The sequence below is a fragment of the Mauremys reevesii genome, linkage group 16, assembly GCF_016161935.1.
Source record: "Mauremys reevesii isolate NIE-2019 linkage group 16, ASM1616193v1, whole genome shotgun sequence".
Taxonomy (NCBI): Eukaryota; Metazoa; Chordata; order Testudines; family Geoemydidae; genus Mauremys; species Mauremys reevesii.
Window position 1 is genome coordinate 40,833,297 of NC_052638.1, and position 25,330 is coordinate 40,858,626.

The window sequence follows — 25,330 nt, forward strand, 5'->3', positions numbered from 1 at the left end:
TGAGGGTGAGAAAGGAGGCTCTGTGGAGTCTAACTCTGAGGATGTGCAATAAAGGAGCTCCCCTTCCAGCAGAGCATCCAAGGTGCATTCCATAGACATAGAAAAATTTAATTTCAAAATTTCCATTTTATTAAAATGTTATGGATTGTACAAGTAGCAGCTTAAGCACTCAAAATCAGGAAATGCCGGAAGTTGAGGCTAGATGTGTAATCTGGAGAAGGGAGCTTTAAACCATTACAAAGAGAGATTCTCAACTCTCTCAAAGGATAAACTTGTTTCCAGCCCTGGGAAGGCCTGAGGTATTGACTTTACTTATATTTTTGGATCTTTAGAGGTGCTGCATTCTTCCTAGTTTTAGATTTTCTGTCCTCTGAACCCTAGCAGAGTTGGACTCATCATAAATAAGGCAGCCTGACTTTAAAGGTGGAGGGATACAATACATCTGGATAAAATGGTAAATCCGGTATTTCTAAAATATTTTAAAATAACATATCTTACTGCATACACATGGGCCTGTTATGGCATAAAGATTTTAAGGCTACTCACTTGGTATGACGTCCATTACAGCCATTTCAAACTCATGCAGATAAACACTTCATACAGCTCACACCGTAAGGCAGGGGTGGCCAAACTCACTGACCCTCCAAGCCACACACGATAATCTTCAGAAGTTCAAGAGCTGAGGCACACCTGCCAGGGCTTGGGGCCCCACTCCTGCAGAAGCCCCAAGCCCTTCCAGGCATGCCCTGTGGGGCTGAAACCCCAAGTCCTCCCAGCCCTGCTGGGCAGAAGCCCCTACCCCATCACCCTGCTGCAAGGCAGCGGTCACAAGCGCCCCCTCACACCACGCCGAAGTCCAGTAGGTGGACTTATGTTCCTTATGCAGAAAGGATTCTACCATTTTAGAATGACAGTGTGGGGAGTACAGCAAGAGCATATTTTAACCAACCACATGCCCAATAATTCTGCTTCTTTAATGTTATCTTGGACTAGTAATCCCACTTGCATGTAGTTTTCTGGCTCTCTCTCATCTTTAACATCTGCCTCAACATAAAGTAAATACTAATATCCGCCCTCAGAATTGGAAACTATTTTTTTGTATTTGTCAACTATATGAAAAGAGCCTACACATTCACCTTGCCCACAACTGCCATGTTAAAAAGCAGAAAGTCATTCATTCAACAAGGATTCTAAAATTGAGTGAGCCATCAGTGTATTAACTGCTTATTTTTGTTGATATTGGTATTTAGGATAACATATTACAAGTCTAGAGAACTGATCTATCTCCCTATTAATATTGATATGAAATATCTTAATGCAAATTGAAGACAGAGAAAATGAGTTAACAGTAAGCCTAGGTTATTAATACATTTCAGAAAAACCAGGAGCTCTATAACATCCTATAAGACCAGTCACACTGCATCAGGCCATGATCCATCTTGCCCAGTATCCTATCTCTGACAGTGGCCCATACCAGAGTTTCAAGTGGAATGTACAGAACTGGGCAGTTACTGAGTGACCCACCCCTACTTTCCACTCCCAGCATCTGATAAAGATTTAAATTTGTCCTGAGTACGGGGCTGCATCCCTGACCATTTTGGCTACTAGCCATTGATGGACTTTTCCTCCAAAAACTTATCTAGTTCTTTTAACCCAGTCGATACTTTGGGCCCTCACAACATCTCATGGCAAGGCAACAAGTTCCATAAGTTAGTTGTGCACTGTGGGGAAAAAGTACTTACTCTTGTTTGTATTAAACCTGATGCCTGTTAATTTCATTGGGTGTCCCCTGGCTTTTGTATTGTGGGGAAGGGTAAATAACATTGCTATCCACTTTTCCACACGATTTACAACTTCACAGACCTCTAGCATATCCCACTTAGTCCGCTCTTTTCTAAACTGAACAGCCCTAATCTTTTTAGTCTCTTCTCTGAACCTTTTCCAGTTCCACTATGAGATGGGCAACCCGAACTGGACATAGTATTCAAGGTGTGGGCGCACAACGGATTTATATAGTGATATAGCATTATGGTATTTTCTGTCCCACTTTCTATCCCTTTTCTAATAGTCCCTAACATACTGTCAGCCTTTTTGACTGCTGCTGCACATAGAGCAGAAGTTTTCAGAGAACTATCCACGGTGATTCCAAGAGCTCTTTCTTGGGTGGCAACAGCTAATTTTAGAACCCACCATTGTATATGTGGAGTTGGAATTATTTTTTCCAATATGCATTACTTTGAACTTAATGTTAATGTCATCTACCATTTTGTTGCCTAGTCACCCAGTTTTGTGAGATCACTAACTCCTTGCAGACTTCTTTGGACTTACCTATTTTAAATAACTCATCTGCAAACTTTGCCACTTCATTGTTCACTTCCTTTTCCAGATTATTAATGGATACGTTGAATGCCATAGGTCCCAGTACCCACTGTTCACCTCTCTCCACTGTGAAAAGTGACCATTTATTCCTACTCTGTTTCCTATCTTTCAGCCAGTTACTGATCCATGAGAGGACTCTTCCCTCTTATCCCATAGCTGCTTAGTTCCTTAAGAGCCTTTGGCAAGGGCCATTTCCTGGCCAATATTTATATACATCCAGTATATTATTTCAACAAAAAGCAGTAAATATTTAAATGTGTAATAAAGTTAAAATATTTTAAATAGAAAAAAATTGTGTTAAATGTATCACAAAATCAGGTCCCCATTTAGTTTAAATGATGCTGCCTTTATTGTAGCATTTCTTCCAGAAGACAAATTAATTCTGGAAGCATGTACTGAAATTGGCTTTTCACTATGAGAGTCAGCTTTACAATTGTATCCTTCTCAGGAGGTCAGAGTGAAGCGAGACTCAAACTCTAAAAAGCAATTCTGTTTAGCAGCACTACCTTATTCATCCTTTTAATCTTACACCTCCCTCCATGTTCATTACAGACTCGGTGAAATACTAGTGCCAAAACCACCATCAAAAGCCATTTCAGTCTCTCTGCTGCTCTGAGAAAACCTTGACCCCTCTGCTTCTCTAATAAAGATGTTAGGGAAGTGAGAATTATACCAACTGTCAGCTCTTACACTAGAATTTTCTGCTACAGAAACATTCAAATCACTGAATCCTGGAGCATTAGGCTCAGTGTAATGCAGCATCTCCTTTCTGCAACAAAACCAGAATGCAGCTAACTTGTTAAAAACAAATAGCTTCAAACAACTTAGCAACAAAAAAATATCTCCACCACACATTATCATGGTATGACCGTCTTACAAGATTACATAAATTCGTATGTATGAAGCTAGATTCTTATACTCTCCTTTTAGTTCCCTCCTCTCTTTCCACTCGGAGAGATAGGGTTTAGCTTTTTATTATTGTAAGCCAGCTACACCAAGTCTTGTATTTTTTTTCCAAGGTAGTAAGATTCATGGTCATTCTGATATCCCATGGAAGAAAGTTCCATTATTGTCTGCCGGCTACCAAGAAGCCTGTCCCACACTCCCACTAATCTCACTCTGTTGATAGGTCCACTGATTCCATAGGACAGAGATGCCACGGTAGAATGTTGCTTCAAAGTGAGAAGCAATCAGATGAGTTGGATCACTAGGGTTCAAGACACAATGTAATTCAGTGGGGAGCCTACATAGTGTCAGTTTTAGTCACCCATGCTGTTTAGCAGGGATACTGCTGTAAACTGTACACACCATATTTTTTATTTTATTTTATTTTTTTTGAGTGCCTACATGTTTATTCCCAAGTACAGTACCTTGTGCAAACTGATACTCAAAATCATGGACTGCAGAAGCCAAGCATTTATGGGATGGGGGGCAATGTTCTTGCAAAATGTGAAAGGTAGCATAGCAGCTGTTCCTACTTGATTATCCCTTACTAATGAGTCCAAGACCACCTCTAGGCTGTGTATCACTGACAACGGAAGGAGCAATGTCCTCCACGAAGGGTGAGTAAATGATATTGCTAGTTCATCAAGCTTCAGCCAGCTATTCATGAGTCACTGACCTCATTCAGACCTTGTGCTAATTTGGAGATGGTGTACATGTGCATAAAGGTGTGCTGCTGATATTCACGTGCTAAACTGCAATGATCATGTAGTCCTGACTTCACCACCAGTATTAAGCCCATTAGTCTACCTCTGCAGAGACTTTTTTAAAACTGGAGATCTCAGCATCACCCAATTTCTTTTTTTGATAATCTGTCAGGTTTTTTATTCCCCCTTCCCCAATCTCCCCAAATTTCAATGACCCAGGAGAGGGAGGCAGGCAAGCAGTCCTTGACCCATGAACAATTTAAAAATGTGCCATCATGATTCTGCAGAGCTAGAAATAGCGGCTATATCTCCCTGGAAAACGTCCTTTGACTGGAAACTCTTTTGGGCAGCAACCACTCCTTCATGTACATCTGGACAGCACAGTGCACACTGTGGGTACTACCACAAACAATCTCCACTTTCCAATGTGATAAACAATTACTTTTAGCCCTAGAAGTTTGAGCTATCGGAGTTTGAAATATTTTTTTCCCTATATATAATGTTCCAATTTTGTCATTTCCTCAGTAATATTCTCTCTCCATCTGAGTCACCTATGGTTGGACTCAATTAAAGCAGTGTGGCTTTGTATAGTCAAAAAAACAGACCAAAGTTTTACTTTCATTATCTCAAATTTAATGGAAAATTCCATATTTTGGGCAGAGCAGGAAACTTCTTTGACCGGTTTTTAAAGGGAAGTGGTTATACTAAAGCAGTTCAGAAGTTTGGAATGACAGTAGCAGTCTTGGGGGAGAGAGATTTGTGGCCAGACTACAGGCAAGGTAGATAAAGGTGCATGATCGATGCAATTTGCCATGAAGCTTTACAATCTCTCACACAGATACTATCACATATGGCAGATCATATATTGTATACACATACACAAGCTTAGATAGTCACTAACATTTTCATAGGCTGAAGTTATTGAAATTAATGAGGAAAAAAATTAAGTCCTGTTTAAAAAAAATCAGGTTCAAAATGCAAATATTCAAACTGAATACTGCTTAGTTCAAAATGTAAAGGAATACAACTAATTATCTTTCATATCAAATTATTAAGTACGTCTGGTTTGCTAATATACGTGGTGTTTTACAATTGATTTTTATGTGGTGCAATGCCACAAAACACTCAGGTGAATGTCAGAGGAATATTTACTGTGCATATAGCAAGAGGTCTCCTACTCTATCACATTTTAATTACTGTAATAAACTGTGGCAGGGGAGAGCTGCTGATGTTTGTCCTGTGTTCTGTTTCACCGTGAACGATTTTTATTATTATTAATACTCACCAAGGGAAAGTGAAATAGCTTGTTTAGTATGAATATCTTGGAATATTAATATGGACAGTAAGTACAACATGATTTCTTTTCAAAACTTTAGAATGGAAGAAAAACTCCACAAACTTGTGAAACAGACCATCTGATTCAGTGGGTGCCCATTTCTACACTGAATTAGTCTTTTTTAAATAAAAGCAATTAGTATCATGACAACTAAATTACAACACAATTTAAATTCAGCATAAACCACCTATTAATCAAGCACCTAAACACCCAAGAACCAACATACACTCTAGGTTATTTATTACATTCCTTCACCATAGTATTTGAAGACCTGTAGATAGGCAATTTCAGTCCTGGACTGATACCTCACAACCTGCACAGTTAAAACTGCAGCTTTGCGCCATGGAAAAGTGGAGAATCCCAGCTTTCAATTAGGATTCTATTCTCTGAAACTGCCAAGGCTAGAGAAAGATCAGTTATACTGTTTGCATTATTTTGCTTTTCACAGTACAGCAGCACACACCATTCTCCCATAATCAATCTCAAATTACGCTATTCTAAATTCATTTTTCTGCATTCCACTCTAGGTAATCCTACTAAGTTTATATGTATAGAAAAAAATTCTATGAATTCCAACATCTAAGGATGTTACGAAAATATAAGTCCCAAACAGTTTGCCATAATTTTCCAAAGCCTTCATTTATTAGCATTATCCAAGCCTAGGAAGCATAGACGTCTACTCTCCATTGGTTTCAATTACCCTAGTTATTACCAGCAGAAGGAACATTAGACAAGTTAAAATTTTAACTCAAAGTCTCTTATTTAAGAGCTTTTTAGGAATCAGAGGTAGAAAAAAGGCTCATGACATACTGTGCAAGGATATTAAAAGTACCTTACTGACTCAGCAGCAAGGCACACTAACAAGCTACGAACTTTGCTGAAATTAGACAAAAACTGATGCCAGACAGTTCACCAGAATCAAATTAACAGTCCTGCTTTCATCAAGGGTCAGGAAAACGTTGCTACATTTGAACAGATTTTCTTTAAAAGGTAAGTTTGTTTTTTTAAATATCCATGGACATTTGCTAGGATAAAATTTAATTCAGTGTGTTTCAGCTATTCCATCAAAAAGTTTAAAATGTTCATATTCAGTATGAAAATATCAGAAAGGTGAAGTAGAAAAACACCAAGATCATCATACCAGTATGTGGCTTTGGTTTTTGCACACAGAAATAACACAAAACAAAAGGAAGTGCTTCAGAAAAAAACAAGTAATTCAAATATTTACCGATTCCATAGCTGAAAGCTGTTGCTAGCAGAGCATGTATTAAATCCAATAGAGGTGTGTCCCAAAGCAGCTGTGTATTCTGAAAGAGAAGACTAAAATTAGTTCATGTAAATATTAAAACACATAGTTAACTTTTAACTTCACTTAAAAGCATACCAGGCATTCAAAGGAAATGTACTAAATAAATACACCCGATAAAAACAAGACATTATCTTTGTGTCTACTCCTATGACTTTCTGGTCTAACAGCCCTTTATCAGGATTGGAACAAGAAATGGTTTCATGGCAGGCTTAACAGTACATCAGCAACTAATTTTTAAAAGATAACTGAAAGCAGTTTTCAGGTACTACACACACATTCAAGTGTATCAACAAATTGTTTTTGGTTTTACAATCACACTTTCCTATTTTTTAAAAAACATTCTCTTCCCTGTTGCTGATAGACCCTGAAGTAAATACCATGGGGTACGTCTACACTACCCACCAGAATGGCGGGTAGTGTTCAATGTATCGGGGACTGATTTATCGCGTCTCGTCTGAACGCGATAAATAGACCCGCAAATTGATACCCGTACTCCACCTTGGCAGGAGGAGTAAGCGGAGTCAACGGGGGAGCCGCAGCACTCAACTTGCCACCGTGAGGACGGCCAGGTAGGTCGAACTAAGATACTTCGACTTCAGCTACACGAATAGCATAGCTGAAGTTGCATATCTTAGTTCGAACCCCACACCCTGCCAGTGTAGCCCAGGCCAAGGAAACTGACTCCACAAGGGGAAACCTTAAACTGCATGCATGCTGTCAAATTCAGTAACCTGGAAAATACATTCTCTCTGACCTCTTTCAGTTATAGTAATCTTAGGTGCTACCTGCGATAGAAGGGAAATTCAGACAGAAATGTGATTGTTTTTAAAGTTGATGTCCTTTTATTTTGCCATTCTCAGAGGAGCAAGCTGCTGATTAGAAAGACCTGGCCTTTTATTCATTATTCTTGCTGCACTCACTTCTTTTTAAGGATGTTTTTCAAGTGAAATTCTGAAATTGAAGCTTTCGGGTGCTGGGCAGCGATTGCCAACAGTTTCCTTGACATCTGAGTACAAGGGGGAACTACAATGATGGATCGGATGACAAAGTTAGTGAGACAAATGTTAGCCCATAGTTTCCACTCGAAGTAAAAAATCAAAGAAGTGTTCAGTTACTCCTTCACAATTCTTTCCTAACTGGAGGAAACTCATACATAATGTCCATAATAAATTATCCAAATAGAGAAGATTACTCGATATTACGTTAGCATACTCTTATTCATAACTGCAGAGAAGCCTGCCACTTCTATGGGGAAAAAAAGTTTAAGTTAGTGGTATAAGGGAAAATCCATATATAGCTATCAAATGTATAAATAACTACACAAACTAATCCCCCACAAATGATAATCCTAGCTCAGAGATGTTTCTATTATAGACCACCAGAAACATTTGCAAAGACATGTTAAAAAGAACTAAGCAGAAGCCATTGTGCAGGCTTCCCCAAGCAACTGATTTCATACCCTTGACATGTACATTTGACCTTCTGGAACAGTTCTCAGGTCACTCAGGGTACGTCTACACTACCTGCTGGATCGGCGGGTAGTGATCGATCTATCCGGGATCGATTTATCGCATCTAGTGTCGATGCGATAAAATCAATCCCCGATTGCTGTGCTGTCGACTCCAGAACTTCACCATGGCAAGAGACGGAAGCGGAGTCAAGGGGGGAGAGGCAGCAGTCAACTCGCCGCCATCCTCACGGCCAGGTAAATTGACCTAATATATGCCCACTTCAGCTTCGTGTAGCTGAAGCTGCATATCTTAGGTCAACCCCTCTCCCTAGCGTAGACTTAGCCTCAGAAGACTAGCTGTCCTGAAATCAGCTTTAAAAGCTTCTTCAGATCAAGGCAGGATGCTTTGAAGCCTTGGTATCATTACACATCTTGAATATGCAGTTTTCAGAAAAAATAATTGGAATGTATAAGAGAATCTGAACCAAACACACATTCTAATGATCTAGATAACAGGGGAAGAACAGTGGTATCAAGAACAGATTGTTCTATGTGAGGAGAACTCTTATCATGAGGCTTCCCCTTTTACTAACCAGCCAAAGCAGTCACCTTAGAACAGTGCTTTCCAACCTGTGATCCTTGGAGCCCTGTGGGTCTGCAGACTATGTCTAAGATTTCCAAAGCAGTCCGCACCTCCATTCCAAATTTTTTTTTGCCGTTAGCAAATGAAAAAAGGTTGAAAACAACTGCCTTAGAAGATATTTACTGGAATCAGCTGAAGAAAACCTTCCACGAGACTGCACAGAGTAACCGAAACACTTCACTTCTAAGGCTCATCTCCCACTGCTTCCTCTAGTGAGGCTATTCTGAAACACATCAACAGCAAGGAAGAGTATGACATTCCACCTTACTATTTAAGTGGCTCAATCAAATATGACCTTTTAAAGAAAAGGCATTTCTTATTTGTTGGAAACATTTAGACTTTCACTATTCTAAGCCCTGTCTAGGGAGGACCAGACACATACATATGAGAACTCAGGATGATTGTTTGGGCACACTTAAGTGACTCCTAAAACACGTATTTGCAGCTACAAAGACTTATGAATACCGTTCTGCTGAAACCCTAGGGGCTCTAGACACACAGCAAAACAAAATAAATATTATGGCCAGGGAACAATTTATCAACCTTCTCCAAAATTTGAAGTTTGTTTTGGTCAAGGTCCCTTAAACTCAGCACATGCCTAGAGAAAGGTGCCTTAAGGACATTTTCCTATAAAAGTAATTTTGTTGATGTCACAAGAACAAATCTTTGGTCCCTTTTTAAAGTGATTCTATACCATTCACAGGGCTGAGAGTTACATTAGGACTGCCATTAGGCTCTTCTACTGTCTCCAACTCTAGAATAGCCTTTCTAGTCTAAAACATGGCACAGAGGAGAATTATGCCTGACTGATTCACTTTAAGTTACTGTGAGCATGCAAACAGGTTTTTTTAAATAATTTTTTACATAAATTGCTTTTACTGACTGATCCCGCATAGAATCCTCTTCATCTCCCAAATCTGGATTCTCTCAAATATATTTATTCTGGGGACACAGAGACCATGACCTCTATTCTTGCTAAGTAGTAATACAGAATTAGAGAAATCAGAAAGCTCGTCATCATTGCAACTTCCCTCCTCTAACTGGAAAAGCTTCTGCCTTTTATCTAGAATCCAATGCTGGAGATGGGATGACAAAGGACTTGAAATAGTCCAGGCACAACTACAACTCCTAAGTCTTATTGGGAGAAATGGGGAAAAAACAAAGCACTAACTTTCTAACCTAGGCAACAAGAGAACCAGTTAAACTAGCAGACCTAGCATGTGATAATGGAACATTTAATATAAACTAGTGACTTAAGCAGGGGGTTCCAAGAAGTCCAAAAGGGTAGGTGACCTTTGCATTGTAAGCCCCTAAAGAGGAAACAGTACGCACTGCAGCAGATCACCAACAGTACTGTGTGTGACCAAAGGCCACCAAGGAAAGGTAAAAAAACAATCAAGATATCTCCCCACATCAGCTTCTAGGACAAACAGCACTATTCAGGTAGTGTCTATGACCCAATTCAGACTGTTCTAAGGGTATATGCATGGAATTCCATTGAATTCAGTGGAGTTACATCCTGAGTTATTCTGATTCTGAATCTGGCCCTATTTTTGTAGACTCACTCACACTCCTCTGAAAGCACAGACTCTGCTGTCACTCAGCCTACACTGAAAGAATGACAGCCAATAACCACCATCTCTAATATGGAAACATTTGTGACTTGTCTATTTTGATTCCAGCAAGATGTCCCTTCCAATCTTACACACTCTAGGATTCCCACTTCTCATCTTTATCCTTCGCCTCTTCAAACAACCGTCCTTTTCCCAATAACCCTTGCTCCCCCATATCCCTCTCTGCACAACAGGTACTGCTTTTCTCATGCTAACCCCTTTACTGGAAACAGTCTGTGTTTCAGGCAATTCCTTCACCTATCCTTCCATGATGTGATAGTCTGAGGGACCTGTCTAGGTACAATTTATGAATGCCAGTTGGATTTTAACAACTCTGTATGTTTATGCTTTATGGCAGTATTTTGCTGTAGTCTTACATCATACTACTTGAGATAAGGAAAGGGAGGGGCACCTGGCTGTGTGCCTCGGAATGAGATGGATAAGGTCTGTCAACAACTGAATGAAACTTGCCCTGGTAGAACAATGGGGTGGTTGCAGTGTGGGTAAAACCAGTTTATGTCCAGACTGCAGTGGGGTGGTGACCAAGGCCAGATCTACACTACAGACCTATGACTACATAACTTCATCGGTCAGTAGTGTGAAAAATCCACACCCTGAGTGACGTAGTTATACCAATCTAAATACCTGTGTAGACAGTGCTATGTCGGCAGGAGGACTTCTCCTGTCGACACAGCTACTGCCTCTCGGGGAGGTGGATTAACTGCGTCAATGGGAGCTCTCCCAGCGACATAGGAGCATCTTCACTTAAGCGCTGCAGCTGTGACAGTGCAGCATATCAAGTGTAGCCCTGCCCCAAGTAACAGACCACCTGACAGGGAACCTTGATCACCTGAGGGGGGGGGCTCAAGGCTGATCAGGAGGGTCACATGGCAAAGGGGAGTGGAAATCTATAACAGGACCAAGTTTGCTCAGAGCAGCTCTCACCAACCAGAACAAAAAGAAGTCTGTGCTGGAAGAGTAAAACCTGGAGAACCAGGAACCCACTGACCAAATCCCAAAGAATGCTCAGGAGCGGTGATGAAACTGGAAAGGAATTGCATGCAGGTGTTTCTTGTTTTGCATGGAACTGTATACTGTGTGCTATCTAAAAAGTAAAAAGAGTGATTAGTTAAGAAATCCCACTGCAAAATATTTTCTTCAACTATCACTTATCCATAGGGGTTACACTATAAACCAGAGTGTGCATGAAGGTGGGGCTCTAAGGAAGGTGTTCCTAAGCTACTGGGGAGTTTGGGGCCGGGGGGGTTCTAGCAATGGTCTGGGGGCCTACAGCAGCTGCACCATAGGGTTCCACATCCGAGAAGGATACCAGGCAGTCTATGCAGAGAAGGGATGCCAGACAGTCTATGCCCAGGGAGTAGGAGCCCAGAGGCCAAAGAGACAGTTCCTGGAGCCTACTCAGGCCCTAGGGAGCTTAAAGCTCACAGATCCAACACATGGGTCCAAACACAGCAGCCAAGTGAACATTCAGCAGGGGGATCTCAACCAGGGCCATGACTCATCTACAGATGGGTTTTTCAATTATTGTAAATAGATAATTCCTAAATACATTACTCTTGGGGAATTGAATGCAGGGACAGAAGCTGGTTTACTCTGGTGGAATTAGAGATGGTGCCCCCTAAGGTACTTCTGTACTGAAAACCTTCATATCCATTTATTCAAAACCTAATTAAAGTAAACCAGATAAGGTTACAATGTGTTACAATGCACAAAAAACAGTTAAATACTGCTTATCCTGTACTAGTTTTACAATTTAATTAGGTGAGAAAGCTAATTATGTCTAGCATTATAAATTATTTATATATATAAAAAAAATTTTGTGCCACTTACCCATTTCACCTGTTGCAGACTAGTTTATCTGGTATACTAGTTCTGCTAATCTTGTTAATGCAAATCCTGACCTGTAATATTAGCACACTCCCCCTCCAACTGCCAATAAGGGACAAGGTATTACATTAATAGCTTTATTTTCCTTCAATGCACTTTTCATAAGAATGCTGAAAAAACTGTTCTTTGCTTGAACAGAAATACAGGCAACATACAGATTATTCAAAACCAGAGGCAATCACTTACTTGTTTTCTATCTAACCAAAGATTGGTAAGTGAAGGTTTCAAATACTGAAGGAACTTGGAGATGCTCATTTATCTTCCCCATTCCATTTTTTAAAAATTTCCATCAATTTCATAGCATAACATTTCTACATAGTTTCCCTCCAACCAACTACCTTTCAAGCACTTAGGAACAAACCAATGTGAAGAAACCAAGACATTTCTCCTCTATTAACATCTGGTTAACGTCTAACTATATGTTTATATACCACAGTTCCAAAACTGTGGTCGCCTGGACCATTTGCTGGTGTCCCAGAGCGCTGTTTGGCTGCATGGTTAACTCACATGCCATCTGCTTTTAGGTCTCTAAGCGCTTTATTGCAAATCAGCTGCAAACTAGGATGAACCAGCCTAGCTGCCTCTCCTAGGAGTCACTGCTACCAGTAGGAGTGGCGCTGACAGTCACCAGCTGGAAAGAAACATTGAAAGGGGAAAATAACAAGGCAACATGCAGTGAGAAAGAGGACCTGGCAACAGGGGAGGTATGTGCAGGGTGCAGAGAAAAAGAACACCGTGGAGCAGGTGAACATTTTCAGGGAAGCAGGAGGAAGTAATGAACAGATGGAAAGCATAGAGACAGAGAACAAAAGAAGACTGTTTAATGCCTTTCAAAAATGGGAAAACATAATTAAAGGCATACAACTACATTCAAAAAATACTTTCTTACTGTTCCTCTTCTATGTATGCAATTCTTGTACTGTCAGAGGGATGCTGTGCAACTGTGAATTCGTAGTGTGGAAATACGGAAGATTATGAACGTCTTGCATTTATGTGGCACCTTTTCCCCTTATCTAAGGTATGGTTAAATGTTTCCATTACAAGATTTACAATTGTTCTATGCTGAAGTTATCCACTTCCAAAAAGTGAACAAATAAAGACAGTCTGTGGCACAAAAATCAAAACTGAACTTCAGTCATACCATCATGGTGCTTCTTACTCTAGTGCCAGGTAATCATTGCAGTAATTTCTCAAATTGCTGCCAGAAGTCAAAACAAATCCTGTCCAATGAAACAAGGAAATGCAATTTTTGTAAAAGATTGTCTGACTTTCTCCTTTTCAGAAGATTTAATGCTAAAGTAACATTCTTAAGTTACCTATACAACCTATAATTGATAACATTTATATAATTACTGTGCATGACTTGTATAGTATTAACATAGGATTCTAAAAATTTTTCTAAAATTGTTAGAAAAAAATCCAGCTAATGATATTCTGAAGTAATTCAATAGGTTTCTATTTACCAGGGATAAGCAAAGAATTACTTCAGTGCAAGAGTGGCCAACAGCCCACCAGCCAGATCTTGCCTACCAGTTACATTTATGAAGTCCATGTGGCATTCAGACTGTGCAGAATCCAAATTTTCATTTTTTAAAAGTTCCTGCACCTCATGGCTGTGAACTATTCAAATGAGATGCTTAGACGAATGGTGCAATCAACATGCACCTTGTTGAGTACATTTTGGAGGCTACTGTTATAGAAGTCTATATTACATTTAATCTGTTGGAAGCTTTAAAATCGTTTTCCCTACCAACTTTTTCTCACTTTTATTTTACTGCAAATATAGCGCTACAGGAGCTAAGATGACTAAATTCCCTTCTTTCTGTAAGCGTGCATTGCTGATTGTCAAGCAGTACATGTACTGACCTGTACTTTGAAAGACTGCTGCTATAAAGCAGCAGGGAGATCATTATGCAACATGACATGAAAACGGTGGAATTTTAAAATTTCTCTACAATGATATGGTGTTATAAATACAAGATAATTAAGATTCAAGAAGGTGGGGTTTTGGTTTGAAACAGGTAAAGAGCCATTTGAGAGCTGTTATGATCCTTAATATCATGTACACATTAAATAAGTGGGGAAACCTCGGTAAGTACTTAAATGATTAAAAAATGAATGGTCTGGCCTCTTCAAATCCTAGCAATCCCTACTCTATAGCAAAAGAAAACTAGTATCATGGCCAGCCTTTACCCAATGAGGAGTTCTGAATCTCCCTGCTGCATTCACTGCACAAATGTGTGCTAATCAAATGTACAATCCACTGCCTGGCCTTTTCTTGGTTTTTCTCTGAAAAAGTCAGATTAGGCAAATTAGTAGTACTCTCAAGCTTCCTTTTAAGAAAGCATACCTTATAGAATAGATTTCTTGTATCCAAGTTAGACTCTTAGTGCTTTTCATTTTCAAAGCACTTCACAACGACAAGATGTGAATTTTGGCAAAAAATAAACTTTTTACTACTTTTCCATACTGAAATTAAATACGGACTGTTTGTATCACTTAAGTCAGACAGTTAAGATCTGAAAGAGGGGCGGATAACTGATTTCAACAGCTAGTGAGATGGTGATGTGCTACAGACTGATAGCACTGGGTAAAAAGGATAAAACAGAATGAGATTTTTTTTTTACAAATACATCATACAGAACTTCAATCACGACAAAGGGTGTCTGAGAAAAATGACCTTAGGAGACAAAACTTATAAGCACTTCCAAGAATTCTGATTCTGACTCATAACACTTAACATGCACAATTTCTTTTCTGTAGTAGCATGGAAGAACCAGATGCTTAAATCCTGCTTCAAAGAAACAAACAACATCAAGTGCTCACAGCAACCCTACAACAAGCCAGTGACAAGACAGAAAGACAAATTGACAGGAAGCCTTTCACCTTCAAACTAAGGACTTATAATGAATGGATTTTAAAAAGTAAATACCAAGACCATGTCCCTCTAAACTGCTAAAATCACTTTGATTTAGCAGACAGTAACTTCCATTTTGATGATGATACAAAAGTAAGGTGGACACTAATGAAATCAACACTAGATTCAGCTGCTTGGTTTAGAGTTACACAGGCTTCTTCACATAGAAGTCTCTTCTGGGAGAAGTATACACTTTTTCCAATACCAGCAGAGGTAGTGCACTCATCTGCCTTTCTACAAAATAGAAATTTTAAGGGAAAGAATAGATTTCAACAAAGGGTCTTTGCAGCTTCTGTAAAAAGGATGCACTCCTGGGAATATACAAGGGACTGATGAGCTTATACTTCAAAGATAAGCTCCATTAACTCATCAGATAAAAACCTCAGACAGTTTAGTGGATTTAAAAAAAATGCCTAGAAACATTCTATAGCGCATTCTACAAACATACTAGGGACAATCAAACAAAATTACTTATGTAGCTTTACATGATACCATATAAACTAAATGCTACTGAGCTTTCATATTCCTCACAATGTTGAAAGAGGAGACTCCTTTTCAAATATAGTGGCAGCAAGTTAAAATGCAAGAATTTGAGAATATGGTTGAGGGAATTACAGCATTAAATATTCCTTTTACCTCTAAATTACAAGCCTCCTGGGAGTATTTCTAGACATTCACCTTCGGGACAACGGCGATTACATTCCTATCTGGTTATAGCAGCAAGATTAGTTCTCACAAAGGGCGGAAAGACAAACCTTGATTTATGCAGAATGAAGAACATGGTCTCAGAAGTAATTATAGAAAAATTCAACTAGTGGCTGCAACAACACTAACACTTAGCCTGTTAAAAGTTTCAGTCACATGTTCTGTAACAGATCTGAAAACGGGTCTGTCCCATCTACACTGGCAGTTAAACCTGTTTTCAGCCCTTGTTCTGGGAAAATTTATTGTTGACAATCATTGGTAGACATATATCAATTTTACATAGTAAACTAGAACAGCATGTGAAGGACCAATAGCAATTTCTTAATTCCACGGCTGTCTCATGGAAAAGTAAACCCAAAAAACGAAACCATTTTCATTATATACACGCTTTTTTAATTGAAAATTCTTATGTCATATCACAAGCATTTTCACGGTTCTATCTCACTACACTCATCTTTTGTAAGGATCTGCTAAGTCATTCAGCATTCTAAAATAATACTTCTGTCAATGCTGTTTGCTTTCTTTTTTTTTAAAAATGTCAGGCAGTTATGTATGATCCAATATATAAAATACACTTAACTGTGGAATTGAGGACAAGCAGATACTTCACTAGCAGTCGTCAAGCTACCTAGATACACTGAGATTTTCCCAATTATTGAAGTAACTGAAAATTGGAATATACAAAGAATTCCACTTTCTGCAACAAACAGCCTGGAAGAGCTGTAAATGGAGAGAACTCTTGGATTTTCAGAAATAAAGACAACTTTGATTTAGTTGTTTTAAAGAACTCTGTAAACAGGCATGATATACTTGGTCGCAAACTGCTGTATTTTGTCATTAGATTTATGTCAATGTTAAAAGGTGTCTACACAAAGATCTGGTTGCCTTTACCACAATATAAAAATATAGAAATAAACCTTACAGCTTCCTCAAAAAACCAGCAGAAAAGAAACCCTCCCTCCTCAAGCCACAGAACCCTACCCTCTGTTCACTTCTCCTACCCCAAAAGCACAAAGGGATGATTATTTTATCCGAGGTATTTCTAGAGCTCCAATGAACAAGGTATGGGTATTTAGGTTGTCTGAAACTAGCTCTAATGTGTTTTGTTGAAATATTTTACTTAGACTTGAAACTTTACATTTGTTAACATGCATTTATCATACAATTTATGCAGATCTGACAAACCATGAATCAGGTTTAATGACACTTGAGATTGTTGAAGGATCCTACAAAATGTCAGAAAGTTATTGCTGCTCTAAAATTCACAAATATAGTTTCAGATTCTCTCTTTGTAAATGTTTGTACACTTCCACCTTTACTTTCTATTATAAGATTCCAGCAGTCCATACAGAAGTGAGATTATTCATTTCAGAAGGTCAAGAAACATAAGAAAATCATTCATAGTTAGAATACAAATTAAATTTATAATGTTGCCAGAAGAAAGTTACCAGCACTATCATAAGCATTTGCATATTCAAGGGACAAAGCAGTATCTATGAATGTTGTATTGATTTAAAATATGATCTTTTGTAAACTACTGCAACAATGTAAATAACTAAACTTTTCAAAATTACAGAAGACCTCAACTTCATTATTTTTATCCATTGGCTGGTTTCTCTAAATCAAAAATTGTTAATTCTCTATCCATATGGATACATCAGAATTACCAATCCCTACAGTTACATAACCCCTCATTGTTCTACACTAGAAAAATTGTGAAAGCAGTCTGAAAAGTACTTGGCAGGTTAAAAAAAATTAAAAAAATAGATATGTCAGACGAGTTCCAGCACTTAGAAAAAGCTGAAAGCTTCATACCACTTGTTTTGGAAGCTGTTTTTTCCTGTTGGATATGAGGTGGCAGAAAGAAGTGAAGCAAACCTGAATAGTTTCTATTGTACTTCAGATGTTTTCTAATCTATGTGCACAATTAAAATTGTATAGAAATACACAAGTATGTGTTCCTTCAACCTGGATCATGTTGGGCTTGCCTGATTAGTGGAAAATGTTCAGTTAAAATATAGTTCCTGCCATTTCCTTTACCAGCCTTGGACTATAAACTATAATTTGCCCTTCTGAGCTAGCAAATGGAGACAAGATTTGTTCTGTCACTATATAGTACATGTAGTTTTCTGTTTGATTTATTTTGCATAAGTAACAAATCACTACTGGTTCTAAGCAAGCACCTCCGCCTTCCTAAAGTAAACATGATCCAAGTCCAACAACAGGTCACTGAAAGAGAAACAGAGGAACCAGCACAGTCTACACGGGGAAAATTTTCCTTTTTAGCAGCATTACTTACTCCAAGAGACCATCACTTTCCTAAATAGGAAATAAAAACAAGATTTTTAGGGGACAGAATAGTTATGATCTACTGGAGCTTGAGACAAAACAATCTAGGAAGCCATAGACTTTCTAGCTTTTGGCCCTGGCACCTTAAATAATCCCCTAGATCTTTCTTGTCATTTTTCCTTTAAGGACTCCAAAGGCAGACATCAGTATGCTAATGTTTCTGACCTTTAGAGCTTTGTCAAATCTCTTCCAAAGAACATCCGTAATCAAGCATATACAGAGCATTAAGAGGAGAAATCAGCTTAAGTACAATATTATGTTCAAGAAATAGTGGATTCCCTTGCTTTAAAGCTGCATTTTATTAGCAGGCATTCAATTCTGTTGCCCAACAAGAATACAAACATGCATCTTGAGCACAGTAGGAAGTGCTTCTGATGAAATATGTCAACTCAGAGAGCATCATCACCACCTCTGTCTATCTGAATCAGTTCCTAATCCAGATCTATATCTGATGCCTGGGTCTAAACCTAACACTTGGAACAACCAAGCTATGTCGCTCTGGGTTGTGAAAAATTCACCCTCAAGAGTAGTTAAGCCAACCTAAGCTCCGGTGTAGGCACCACTCTACGTAGATGAAAAAATTCTTCAGTCAACCTCGCTCTCAGAGCAGTGGAATAACTACAGGGACAAAAAAATCCCTTCCATTGTTGTAGCAAATGTCTACCTCACAGCACTACAGCAGCACAACTGCAATGCTGTAGTGGAGACAAGCCCTAAGTATCAAAACTTCTGGTGTCCCCAGGCTAATTTTGACTCAGAGTGCCTTCAAGCTACTTTTCTTGTCAATTAAGCATGTTGTCTCTTGAGTCATTACAGAATCCCACAATGCCATTTTCAGTGCTTCTTTTCAAAGTAGAACTGTTCTATAAGGGAGTCTTGGAACTTGCATAGAGAGAGGGGGGAAAGGAGAGGAAAAGTAGATTCTATATCTCAAACACCTGCCTAAACCCCACCAGAATTAGCAGACAGTCTCCTCTCCCCACATCCTACAGCCACATAACTAAGTATGGTACTAGAATTTTCAATTGACCTAAATACAAAGACATACATATAGGAACCAAGAATGCAGGTCATGCTTATAGGATGAAGCACTACATTTTGGAAAGCAATTACTCAGAAAAGGACTTAGGGGTCACTGTGGATAACCAACTGAACAGGAGCTCATAGTGCACTGTGGTGACTAAGAGGTATTGGATATATAAGCAGAGAAATATTGAGTAAGGAGTATGCTGTATATGGCATTAAGGAGACCATTACTGGAATACTGGAGACAATTTTGGTAACAACACTTCAACAGAATGTTGACAAATTGGAAAGGGTTTTAAAAAAAGAGCAAAAAGCATAATTTGAGGTCAGGAAAACCACCATACAATGAGAGACTAAAGAAGCTCAATCAGTTTAGCTTAACAAAGAGAAAGAGAAGACTTGACCGTGGTCTGCAAGTCTATATGGGGAAAATAAATCTGACAGAAGAGGGTTCTTAACTCTAGCAAAAAAAGGCACAAAAAGATCCAACGGTTGTAAACTGAAGCTAGGCACACTCATTCTAGCAGTAACAGGCACAATTTTAACAGTGACCTAGACACATGGTAGAGTCTCCATTATCTGAAGTTTTTTAAATCAAGATTGGATGTCTTTCCAAAATATATGCTCTAGCACAATCAGAACTTGAGCTTTCTCCAGAGAAAAAAGGCATAATAAACTCACCACAAAAGTGCCTGAATAACCTATTTCCCTGACCTTCAAACAGTGGTGTACAGTATGCTCAATCAGATAAAAATGAATAACCACCCACACTTACAATTAGACACATGTAAATAAGTTTCACAACAAAAGCTTAGTAGACAAAAACTTCACAAGACAGATTTTTAAGCTAGTTATACAACTGCAGGTTCAGAATTCACTTAGAAAGCTTGATTTAAAAAAAAATGTAAAGTTAAGTGACTGCATCATAATCTACTCACCCACAGAAATATTTCCACACCTTTTGGCAAACTGGAGTCTTGTATTTTAGAGTGTTATCTTAGACCATACTGATCTGATTCACAATAGGCTAAAAAAGAATATATCTGACGTACCAAGACACATGAGCAAGTTTTAACAATTGCATTTTTGAAGTCTACGTTTCTGCATACAACAGTTGGCCATAAAATCACCTCAAACTATAGAGAAGGACAGACCTTAAATGAGCTGTCCCAATAGATTTATACTTGGAATCTTTTCCCATTGTCTAGACAACTGCTTAGTAGATGTCAGGATAAAAAGATATTCTTTAACTCTTCACATAAATTGAAAGCACCTAAAGCTTACACAAAAGTTATTTCTTCCATTAGGAGCACTGAGCAAGTTTAAACAGCCACTGCAATTGTTACAGAATTTGCTTCCTCCTGTTTTCCATTCATGTCCCTGAACACTATCCTTTTAGCAGTTTCATATTATCAAGGCCAACAAGTATAACATTATTGCACAATATCATTAATTTCTAAAAGTGGGGCTTGGAGAAACAGCAGAGACTTCACCCACATCATTCCACACAAGAAAAACACAGCCAGAAGGACTCTCCACCTAGTTATATGGAAGAAAAGACAAGTTCTAACTGTAGTACAGTAGCACATGGAGGTCCCAAACAACATAAGGGCCCCAATGCACTATGCCCTCTACAAACACATAAGGAAGAGACCATTCATGCTTCAAACTGCCTTGTCTATTCAGACTGTATGGCAGGGGAAACAGAGGCACAGAGAAATCAGTAATTTTCTCAAGGCCACAGCAGGCAAGCAGTACAATTGGCATTAGAACCCAGGTTCTCAGTGTCATTTCAATGTCCCATGCATTAGTACCTTGGCTATTTTAAAATCATAAATTTTCATCTGTTTTAAATTGTAAATTCATAGTTATGTAAATATGAGATGATCTTCACTCTGCTGATGGTTAAAAACTATTCCTTTGTCATCATATCTTGTTTCAGTTGGCTGACAGGAAATTTCCCAATTCGGGAAATAGAATAATTATGGTTCAAGTAAACAACTGCAAGTATTTATCACAAACAACTTCCAATTTTAAGCATGAAATCCCTCTGATATATGTATTTCCGTAACAGTCAACATTGTCCTCTACAGGGCTTACATTGTATAAAAATTTGTGACTGACCCATGGTACTGATTAGCACCACGAGGAGGAGGTGTCCGTGACAGACATAGGAGCTATCACAGGTGTCTTTTTTACATAAAGCTAGCTAATGTAAAATCCTAGCAGAGACAAGGCAATGTGGTTTTTATTTTCTGTAGTTACATAACCCAAAGTGAGGATGTAAGAGTTGACCAAGAGCAGCTACATCAAGGTAAAACTACAATGTCTTGTCTCCACTAGGATTTTACATTGAGATAGCAAATCTCAAATTTGCTCTGTTAAACAAACATACACCTTTTTGTGCACTTAAGACAAAGCCACGCACTCATGTCACTGCCATTAGCAGCAGTAAATGTTGATACCAAAGCTGCCCAATACTATAAACTTACTCAGTCAGACATTGCCTACACTAGACTTTCTTACATTTTCTCATAATTGAAGCTCCACCAATGACAGCAACAGTGGGAAATCTAGTTCTGACCTACCATCAGCATTTTTACCACTATTCTGTCTAAACCAAGGTAATTAAAAACACCAGTGGCCACCTGTGCCCTGTCTATACTAGCACTCTCATGGTTGCTACCATAAATAAAGTGCTTTAGAAATAACCTAGTGGGTACATTTTTATTGTTTTGTAGACACTAATAAAGGAAACCATCACTTAGCACATATTTTATAAACTGCTTGATTATGGTATTAGAATCTATTTAGGACTAAAATTGATGAGTGTAGCAAGCGGTTCTGCTAATCAAGAAAATCATGCTAGGAAAAGGTAATATGAAGATCTTCAAGAGCTCTGTTACATAGTTTGCAGGCTAGCTGCCAAACTGAAGCACATTATCTTTTTCCCCTCAAAAAACAGAAAAATCAAACTACAACCAAATGAGCATTTGTAAATTAACGTCTGTAGCCCAGCAAGCCAGACATGACATGGGCAAAGTACATTTTAAAATCCAATTTTGTCTAGAAAATACAGAAGAGATGAAAATTATCTGTACAACTAGTTACAACAATTAGTGCTATCACATGCTCAGAAACTAACTAAAAACCTTTTTGTCCCCAAGTTCATACAAATTAAGAGAACTTTTCAAGCTTGCATGGGAATGTCACAGAACAGTGATCTCTCTCTTTTGGAGAAAAGATTCACTGTTGATTTTATAAAGCCTATCTACTGTAATGGCAACATAGTCTCTTTCAGCCCAAAACACAGACAAGACTAACATTCTCCTTGTCTTGCACATATGTACCATCAACAGTAAAAGTAGAAATGCTTCTAGGACATACTACATCCCTCCATTCCAAACTATGTACTACAGAACACAGGGTTAAGTGTAGCCTTCAAAGCAGGAGCTGGAGTAAGAGGGGTAAAAGTCACCAGAATCCAATTAACATGGCTATCAAAATGACAGGTTTAGCTGTCAGACTTGAAAGCAAATTTAATTCTGAGAATTTCCCAATTATTTGACAGAAGGTTTTAAAAATTGTTTCCCTCATGCCAACCGTTAGTTTTCAATGGAGTTCCAGTCAGAGCCAAATATACTCACTTGGCCCAGCCAGGCTATTCCACTATTTTGTTTGCTTACCAAATAAATTCTTGCAAGACACTCTGTTAAATGGAGCTGCTTAGTGAGTTCCACAGAAATTAGCTTGAGCACAGCATCTATTAATTTATGTAAGCAACTATGGTTACACTGTCATTCTGTCAAGCCACCCTCTTCAAATGCATGCTTGAAAAAAAACTGCCTCAAGGATTGGCTAGTTAAGTTGCATTCTTTATGGTCTTTTCCCCAACCTGAGCTAGCTGCCTCCCCAAATAAACTGCCATTTATAGTCATTTCTATCCTAAACAGAGGAGTCATTTTTTTAAATACGTTTTTAAAAGACTGCCCAATTAAGCCACAATGACATCCCATTCTTTGAAATATTGCCAAGACAGAGCAACCACCACCACCTACATTTGCACTGAGCTGAAGCAGTGTAAGATATTATGGGCTGCATATTTTTTTATAAATACAGTTTCCTGGCCTATAAAAGCCTCGTTCATAGGAAACAGTTCATCTCAACTCCAGATCAAAATTAGCTCCTTAACATTTCCCTGTCTATAAGCTGTTATATATTTAAAAAATTAATTACTTTTCTGTATAGCAAAATCTCTCAAGTATATATAGCTACTGTTTTGAACATGTCAAATTGAAGCAATTTATGTTACCTGAAATTTTAATAAAACTAAACATTCCACTGCAAGAATTATAGCTTAAATTTTCAGAAGTGACCTTAAAGGGAGATGATTTTCAGAAACTGCTCTCATCTGCCCTTCTTAAAATCAGCCCCCTTTAACATCTCTCAAACTTGACAGCCAATCACCGATGCACCCCAAATCCTGCTCACTTCTGAAAATGTAAGTCTTGACATTTGAAGGAGGAAATGTGCACTGCAGACCTAACATGAATTGAAAAGAACAATACTGGCTATGGGTGAAATCTTATTTTTAGACATTTTCTGCAGTTCGGACTCTGGTTTGGGGCCACAGATTCTAAAGTCACAATTTGTCTTTTGTAGTAATCAAAAAAGCATTCTTTTGTCAATACTATGCATTGAAAGGTATGTAAACAAGCAATGGTGCTCTGAGGTGGATCACATCTATTAACACAGAACAGGGTTCAAAGAGGTTAGAACTTCTTATCTAGTCTATCACAATTAAGTTGGCACCTCCGTGTGTGTGTGTGTGTGTGTGTGTGTGTGTGTGTGTGTGAATTTCCACATCTCAAGTGTGCTGCTGTCATTTGGTCCAAAGAGGTGATAAAACTATTCCATATACATAATACACTGCATTACAGATACTACAGACAGTCTAATTAACTATGCTCCTATTCTCCCACATCGGAGGAAAACAAAATGCTAAGAAAATGGTGGTATAGATGCATAGGAAATATAAACATGACTCCACTCTAACACCACTCCCGTCCCACCCCCAATCTACCCTAAACTCCTTACTATTTGTTTTTATGCTAACTTATGACAAAACTTAATTTTTTAGAAGTACTTCAGAATAGATCCCAATCTTATGGAATTATCATAATAAATGACTCAAGCAATAATTATGACAGTTATGAATGTTTATAGTTCATTCATTTTTAGTTTGAATGCCTTACAATTCTTTTTTTGCAATTGGACCACATCCAGTTTAACCATTCCTTAGGCACCCCCTTCATTCTATCAGTATATATCACACAAGTTTTCTTGAACATCTGAACGAAGATGAAGATTGGCTTGTGGTGTCTGGCTTTGGAAGACACTGTTAAACTCATGCTACTACATTAAAGGCTTACAGTTCTTGCCAAAAGGTGCCTAGATCAAGAAAGAAGATGAGTTCACTCAACTCCAGAACACTGCCTTCTAGAGCAAGGGAGGATTTGCAGGCTTCCAAGGATTTGTGGAGGCTCCATATTGATTGACAATGGAGTACTGCAAGGATACATGCCTCTGTCCTTTTCAAGGACTGTGTCAATTGATTCAAATATTAGTGGCTGAGAGACAGACATGTGCAATGTTTCAACTAGTCACATGCAAAGTTAGGAATATCAGTTCTTGTGTCTCCCTGGAGATTCCAAACATTGGGGTACCCAGGGAGAAATAAGAAAAACAGTACTTTTCCTCCAAGTGGTTGTTTTGCCTTCATGTTAATGGTGAAGTATGCAGCACTCTCATAATGTAGATATGAATGGGAATGGGAAGGAAAATGGGGGCAGATCCAGTACAGACAGGAAGAAAAGGGAGGTCAGCAAAGTTGTTTTGTGATAGAGCACCTGTCATAGTTCAGGAGGGCTGCAAGGTTCAGGAAGGAAGAGAAACTGAGAACTGCAAGTAAATTATGTACTAAACTAATTAATTTACCTTAGTAAATATCTGTATAGGGTTAATAGTATGTCCTGAGCTGTACGAA

The 25,330-nt window shown here is 38.5% G+C and overlaps 1 protein-coding gene across 7 annotated transcripts in view; it reads right to left on the reverse strand.

Moving 5' to 3' along the window:
* The window catches only part of ANKRD11 (ankyrin repeat domain 11), a 228,049-nt gene that overhangs the window by 186,755 nt on the left and 15,964 nt on the right, over positions 1–25,330 (reverse strand). For 3 of the 7 annotated variants that reach the window (XM_039503300.1, XM_039503299.1, XM_039503308.1), the window contains exon 2: positions 6,593–6,671. The gene's annotated coding sequence lies outside the window, so the exon portion shown is untranslated. Of the gene's footprint in view, positions 1–6,592; positions 6,672–7,593; positions 7,697–8,889; positions 8,909–11,388; positions 11,485–11,954; positions 12,066–25,330 lie in introns of those variants that run through there. The other 4 variants (XM_039503304.1, XM_039503303.1, XM_039503302.1 and 1 more) reach the window with 4 other exon arrangements.